This window comes from Triticum aestivum, chromosome 3B, assembly GCF_018294505.1.
Source record: "Triticum aestivum cultivar Chinese Spring chromosome 3B, IWGSC CS RefSeq v2.1, whole genome shotgun sequence".
NCBI classification, from domain to species: Eukaryota; Viridiplantae; Streptophyta; class Magnoliopsida; order Poales; family Poaceae; genus Triticum; species Triticum aestivum.
In genome coordinates, this window is record NC_057801.1 from 612,137,792 (window position 1) to 612,145,279 (window position 7,488).

The window sequence follows — 7,488 nt, forward strand, 5'->3', positions numbered from 1 at the left end:
TTAGGATTTTAAAGTGAACTTTCCCAACAAACAAAGGGTTTGACAACAATCCTATAACACATGTTCCCTTTGTCATGTACACAAATAAGAGCATGCTAGCAAATCCCCTAAAACGCCCTTGTCCAGGCAATTCCGCACATATGGGGTTTTGGGCTTTTTTTGGCCCGAACAACCACCACATATTGGCCCTGCTCGGATAAAAATATCTGGCGAACCAGATAAGCACCCCTCGCCCACTATTAAGTTACGAGGGGGCATATCGGGCTAGTCTCACCTATCCCCTCTGCCGCACTTTGTCTCCTCCACGACTAGACTTAGCCAAGTTCGGCGAGCAATTTCTTGGTCCTCTCCGCACCATTTTCTCAAGGTCCAATAGGTCGACGACCTTCGGATTTAGCCGTGGCCATGGGGGCCACATCGGGGTGGGTGAGAGCCGTTGGGGTGCGCCTCCGAGCAAGTCTGCGCACCACCCGTCGTCGCCACCGCCTCACGCGCATGACACGTAGGCCGGAAGCTCGAGCAACGCCGTGTCATGGGGCGATGAAGACGACCATCGCAAGGTGGCGCGGTCCAAGTAGGCGCATGACCGTGGCCGCCTCTCCCAAAGCAGCAACGGCTCGGATGTGCTCACCAAGCACATCACGCCGCATGTAGTGTGGACTCGTGAGACCATGGCAGCCCTTATAGAGCCAAGGAGGCGGCCGCGCCCCGGATGCTAAGCGCCGCTGGGAGGAAGCCAATAGGAGCACATGAACACGCTGGCGCAACGCACCTTCGTCGTGCAGTTCTACCTCAAATCGAGGATACCCCACATCTCAACGAGCTGGATCCATGAAGCCTATGGTTTAGGATTTCGTTTATCTTTTTTTTTCGATAAAGGGCTTTTCATTGAATTGAAATATCGAGTTGATATAACCGCATCAAAGATCACCCGGCCTCTGCATAGCTAGATGCACATAGCCAAAGTTTCAAAGTACTAGAAGCCAAAATAAAAAGGCAAAAAACGCCACCAGTAGCGAAAAAAGATAAAAGAGGCCTAAGGTGATGCTGGTCCAATCCGAAGGTCACACTGCCATCCATGGGGGTAAAAAATGTCCCTGGCCGAGCACTTCAACCGGGTAGAAGCCATCATAAAAAGGTCTCTGTCCTCCGGCCTCTGCAGGATAGACCACATACGGAGCCATCGCGAGCATATATGAATTACCTGCATAGGAGATGAAACACTTTTATGATAAAAAACAATATCATTCCTGGTGAGCCACAATGCCCAACATAAGGCAGCTGCCCCCGCAAGAATGTGCTTAGACAATTGTTTATCTATTCCCCTCAACCAATTGTCGAACATATTTCGTACGCTGCATGGAGGATATAGATTCGAAGCAATTTGGACTATTGCCCATACCGATCTAGCAAACTTGCAATCAAAAAATAGGTGTTTAATGGATTCATTATGATTGTAGAAAACACATTTTTTGCAGCATTGCCAGTTTCGTCGAGCTAGATTGTCCCTAGTTAAGATAACTCCTTTGTTGAGAAACCATAGGAAAATTTTCATTTTTAGAGGAATCTTAAGCTTCCACAATTTTCTATTATCAGATGGAACCTCGTTATGAACCAATGCATCATACATGGATTTAACCGAAAATCTTCCATTCAGATGCAGGTTCCATTTAAAGATGTCCGATTCAGCCGACAGTTGGACAGCTCCCAAACGAGTCAGCAAATCGTTCCATGCAGTCAGACGAGGTCCAGAAATCGTTCTGCGAAAAGAAATATCCGGGTGTTCTTGTCCCAATACCGTCTTAATCGTGACAAACTTATGTCTAACTATCCGGTATAAGCTTGGGTATTGCACATTTAGAGGAGTAGTCCCGAGCCAGGTGTCTTCCCATAATCGAATCTGGGAGCCGTCCCTAACCGAGAAAGTGCCAAATTGGAAAAAGAATTCTTTAGCTTTCATAACCCCACTCCAAAAATGAGAGTCACCTGGTTTCCAGTAGACCTGGGAGATTGCTTTGGACCCAACGTATTTATTACGAATGATCTCCTGCCAAACACCATCCTCAGTGAGTAATCTGTATACCCATTTGCTGAGCAATGCAATGTTTTTTATCTCAAGATCCTGGATTCCGAGTCTCCCTTGGCTTTTAGGACGACATAATATATTCCACCTAGCCAAGCGATATTTCTTTTTTTCATTGTCACTCTGCCAAAAAAACCTTGATCTAAAATAATCAAGGCGTTGGAGAACACCTTTTGGCAGATGAAAAAAAGATAGCATGTAAAGGACCATGTTGGTAAGAACCGAGTTGATCAGAACTAGTCGGCCCCCATAGGACAAGAGTTTGGCCTTCCAGCTCGCCAACCGTTTCTCCAGTCTCTCTTCAACATGTTTCCATTCAGCGATTGTCAAACGCCGATAATGAATAGGAATACCTAGATATCGAATCGGAAATTGGCCTAGTTGGCATCCAAAAATATCAGCATATTCTTGTGAAGTTTCTGCGGCTTCGCCAAAGCAGAAAAGTTCACTCTTATGAAAGTTTATCTTAAGGCCAGAAAGATCCTCAAAAGCACATAATAACAATTTGAGGTTTCTAGCCTTTTCTAGGTCGTGATTCAAAAACAAAATGGTGTCATCCGCATACTATAAGATTGACAGGCCTCCTTCTACTAGATGAGGAATGACCCCGGTGATTTGACCAGCTAGCTTGGCCCTCTCAATGAGAGTAACTAGCATATCATCCACGATGTTGAAAAGGATAGGTGATGCGGGGTCGCCTTGGCGTAGCCCCTTCCTAGTCTGGAAATAATTGCCTACGTCATCGTTCACCTTGATAGCCACACTACCTCCAGACACAAAGTTCTCAACCCATCGGCACCAAGTATGGGAAAACTCTTTCATACGAAGAGTTTGAAGCAAAAAAGGCCACTTCACCTTATCATAAGCTTTCTCGAAGTCAATCTTAAAGATGACCCCATTCAACTTTTTACGGTGGAGCTCATGAACAGTTTCATGTAGGACAGCAACACCGTCTAAGATGTTCCGTCCTTGCATGAAAGCTGTTTGTGTTGGTTTGACTACATGGTCTGCGACCCCATTCAGCCGGTTAGTCGCGACCTTGGTGAAAATTTTAAAGCTCACGTTTAATAAGCAAATCGGTCTATATTGTTGAATCCGATTGGCATCCTTTATCTTTGGTAAAAGGATAATTTCACCAAAATTGAGTCCGGAGATGTCTAGTCTATGAGCATGCAGTTCATTAAACAATTGAACCAGGTCAGACTTTAACATATCCCAAAAAAATTGATAAAACTCCGCCGGAAAACCATCCGGTCCCGGAGATTTGTTGTGTTTCATTTGAAAAATCGCAGTCCGTATTTCCTCCTCAGTGAAAGCAGAGGTTAGGAATTCATTTTCCGCAGCGGAAACTTGCTGGATGTCATGACAAATAGACTCATCCATCTCCAGCGTAGTTTCCGAGGAAGGACCAAACAAGTCTTTATAGTATTTTGTAATAAAGTCCTTGAGCGGAGCGTCCCCCTCAATGCGACCCTCGTCCTGATCAAGGGTGAATATTCGTTTCTTTCTATGTCTGCCATTGGCTAACATTTGAAAGTACTTCGTGTTATCATCCCCAAGTACCAACGAGTCGCTCTTGCACCGTTGGTACCATTTGATTTCCTCTTCGCGTAAGAGATGGGCTAGCTGCTCATTGAGATGACTTTTTTGCTCAATCTCAGCCGCAGATAGAAGCCTCACCTCCGCGATCTTATCTAAGGAGTCGATCAAGACAGATAGTCGCAACTTCTCTTTCTTATAAATCCCAGCGGTGTGTTTAGCCCATCCGCGGAGGAATTGGCGCAACGCACGAATGCGATTATTCCAACGTTGAATTGGTGTATCACCCCGTGTTGGGCGTTGCCACACCTTTTTAACCAATTCAGGGAAACCCTCTCTAGTGAGCCACCCCAGTTCAAATTTGAACTGATGGCGGTTCGAAGTGGGTGCTGCTTGACCAAAATCAGTAAGCAATGGAGCATGATCCGATAAGGCCTCAATTCTCTCCAAAGCCGGCACTGATGCTAATGGATATTTAAATTCCCAGTCTGTGGTGACCAGCACCCGATCAAGTTTTTCGAACGTCGGGATAGATCTATTATTGGCCCAGGTAAATTGGCGCCCCGAGAGAGAGAGTTCCCGCAAATCAAGACTGTCAATGACAGCATTAAAAAGAAACGGCCATCGAGTGTCGAACCTATCATTGTTTTTATCCTGCTGGTATTGCAAAATATTGAAGTCCCCCCAAGTAGCATGGGGTGAGGATTTTCTCTGCAGGTATTGACAAGTTCTTTGAGGAAGGCCGCTTTAAATTCATCTTGAGCAGCACCATATACGGCAACCAAGCTCCAAATGAAATTATCGGATTTGTTTCTAAGGTGGAATTTAATATGATACTCCCCCTTTGAAGTTGAAAGAAGTTCCAAGTAAGTGGAGTGTATTCCTAAAAGAATACCTCCGGACCTCCCTGAAGGCAGCAGGATATGCCATTCGTAATCTTTGCCACATGAAAAATGGTCCAAATCACGCGTTGGAAAGTCATGCTTACTACACTCAGAGATTGCCACGAAGTCGAGGGCATGATCCCCAACACAATCGGAAATATGTTTGTACTTAGCCAAGTCACCAAGACCTCTACTATTCCAAAACATTCCTTTCATGGAGAAACTTTATTACGTTTGGATACTTTGGTCTTCTTCTTAGGGCGACCCTTTTTACTACCAGAGTTAGACTTGTTCTTACATACAGATGCAACGAGGTCACAAAGCATCGTATCACGCATGGTATCTTTAAAGTCTACCTCTGTAGTATCATTGACCAGATGAGAGAGGAGTCTGCCTTCATGGTTGGCATCGGACTCCTCATCCTCCTCATCTGATACTAGTGGATCCACCGTCAGAAGCATTCTAGGAGCAACCGTAAGCCGATCGAACTCCATTTGCTTAAGAGCTTTAACTGAGAAATCAACTACTGCATCATTTCTACCTAATGAAATACCAAGGCTAGCAATATTTGAAGACATTTTGGCTTTATCAAAAGATAGAAATGATTTGCAAGGAGACGTACCATCAAAGTCGAGGTTCCGCGATGCCGTTCTACGCATGGCCCTCTGCATGGAATCCTCATCAGTGGCAGAGGCCCCATCAGCCCCCACAACATGGCGACCGCTACGTCTAGGCGGTGAAGTAGTAAACTCCGAAGCAACCCGCATCCCAGAGGGCCGGAAAGGTGGTGTAGACGGCTCCGGCGTAGCAGCGGGAGACCTAGAACGCTGCAGCTCATCCTCCATAACAGCGATACAAGGAGCAGCGGTGGCGCAGGAGACAGCGCCGGCCCCGTCGACGCTGCGGGAGACCGTGAAAGCTGCAGCGCATCCTCCATGACAGCGTTCATAGGACCATCCTCCTCGTACTGTGACGGCGGCGCAGGAGACAGCGCCCGAAGCGTCGCCAAGGCCATGTCATGATCTGCACGCACCGCCGGGGAGAAAATCACACCCCGACGACCAGAAGACCGATAAGAAGCCGATGTCGGTGTCGTCAGATGCTCGAAAGCAGCCTCCGACAGTGATCCCATCGCCAAGGGCGCCGCAGGCCTATCAACCCATGTCCGAATAGCTGACATGGGCGAAGCATCCGGTTGAGGTGGTGGAGGCGGTGCAGAGCTGGCAAGCGAGGGAGGGTTTTGGGGCGGCACGAGCTCCGTTGCCGCTGGCGGGTCCCCTGACAAAGGCCGCGATTCCAAGCATGGATGTGTACTGGCAGGAACGGTCGTGGAAGAGGTGATTTGCATCGGAACCACTCCTCCCAAGGAAGATGATGCCGCCATGTTAGCTGACGACGAAGACGCTTTCGGCCTCTTGCTCTTGTCATCAGCCCTTGAAGTGTCCTCTTAATCATGCTCCTTGTCCCCTTCCGTATCATCGCCATGCTTCCAAACGTGAGGCACAAAATCAGCGTCCATACGGAAATCATCATCTTCCAGAGTGTACCGAAATTCATAGCCCTTCTTCTGAACAACCACATCCGACGAGAGGGAGTTGACAGGGCTCATATTAAAAGCATCAAGATTAAGCACGCCAACCTGAATCCTCACAATACCACGGCGGCGCAAGCAAAGGAGGCCGACGTCAAGAGTGGCGCCAATAACAGAGCCAACTGCCCAGAGACCCAAGAAATGCCGGAGAGCGTGAGGAACTCCGTGTACATGCACCCAAACTGGAATAAGCTCAAAACGATTCGAATCTCCTCGGAATGACAAGCCTTGAACTCCAAAGTGACATTATGCGATTTGATGAAGACCGTGAAACCAGTAACTCTTAGGAGCACCTCGTCACTGGGAAAAGACATGATAAAAGCATTCTGGCCATGAGGGATAGCCTCCCACGTCCACTGTTGCTGATATTGAGCGATCTTAGCAACCTCCGCCTCCACAATGCTCAAAGAGATAGAGCCTCCCGAGATCGAAACAAGAGCCGTTGGGAAGGATTGTGGTGCGAGGTCTTCCCTGCAAACATTGTCAGGCATCTGAAAGAAGGCCATGCTCTCAGTCCCATAGCCACAAAGCATCGCCGCCGGCTTCGGCATCTTGAGAGCTGGACACCGCCGAGTAGTTGTGTTTCACAATCTGAAGCCACATGTCCGGCCGACTGACACTTGGTACACCATAACTTGGTCATTACCGTGTTCACCCCGGGAGCAGGTGCCGCCTGAGCCACATCATGTTGTTGTTGAGCCGGTGCCATAAGAGGAGCAGCAGTCACAAGAGGCCCCGAGACAAAAGCCGGAGCACCTTGTACGCCATGATAAGGCAAGGTGGGTGGAGCAGCGATGATCTTCTAGGGATTGGTTTGTAATTTGTATGAACTCTGTCTGTTGTTTGTCTCCATTTGTGAAATGTGTTTCACGAACTGCCACGCGTCTCACTGAACAAATTCTCACGTGAAGTAGCTTTTTTGGATTATCCAGTACCATTTTACGTATCTATTCGGCCTGACGAATTTGCAACCTGTAAAAGCAGTTTCAAAGATACCGAAACTGGTTTTATGATTTGGGATTTTAGGTGATCTGCTAGAGATGCTTAACAAACAGAAATAAGTGCAACTGGCCGGCATGTTGCGCCTGAGTTTGGTCGGGTGGATTTTGACCGCAGTTCCTCCATGCCTAACTGGCCAAGGTTTTAGTTGACCGTGTGACCAAACACAGATGAACGATTCTGAACTGAAGAGGGCGTTGCAAGTCAGTCATGCTCCACGAAAATCAACATTGTTGTTGTATGCGGCAACCAAGGTCCAAATTCGTTCAACACACATAAGGATGGTCGTAATGGTAGTATCATAGCTAGTATCATGCATGCCAACTAGACAATTTTGATGAGGTGTCATAACATTAAATGAAGAAAGAGAGGATGGAGTATCATACCATGAT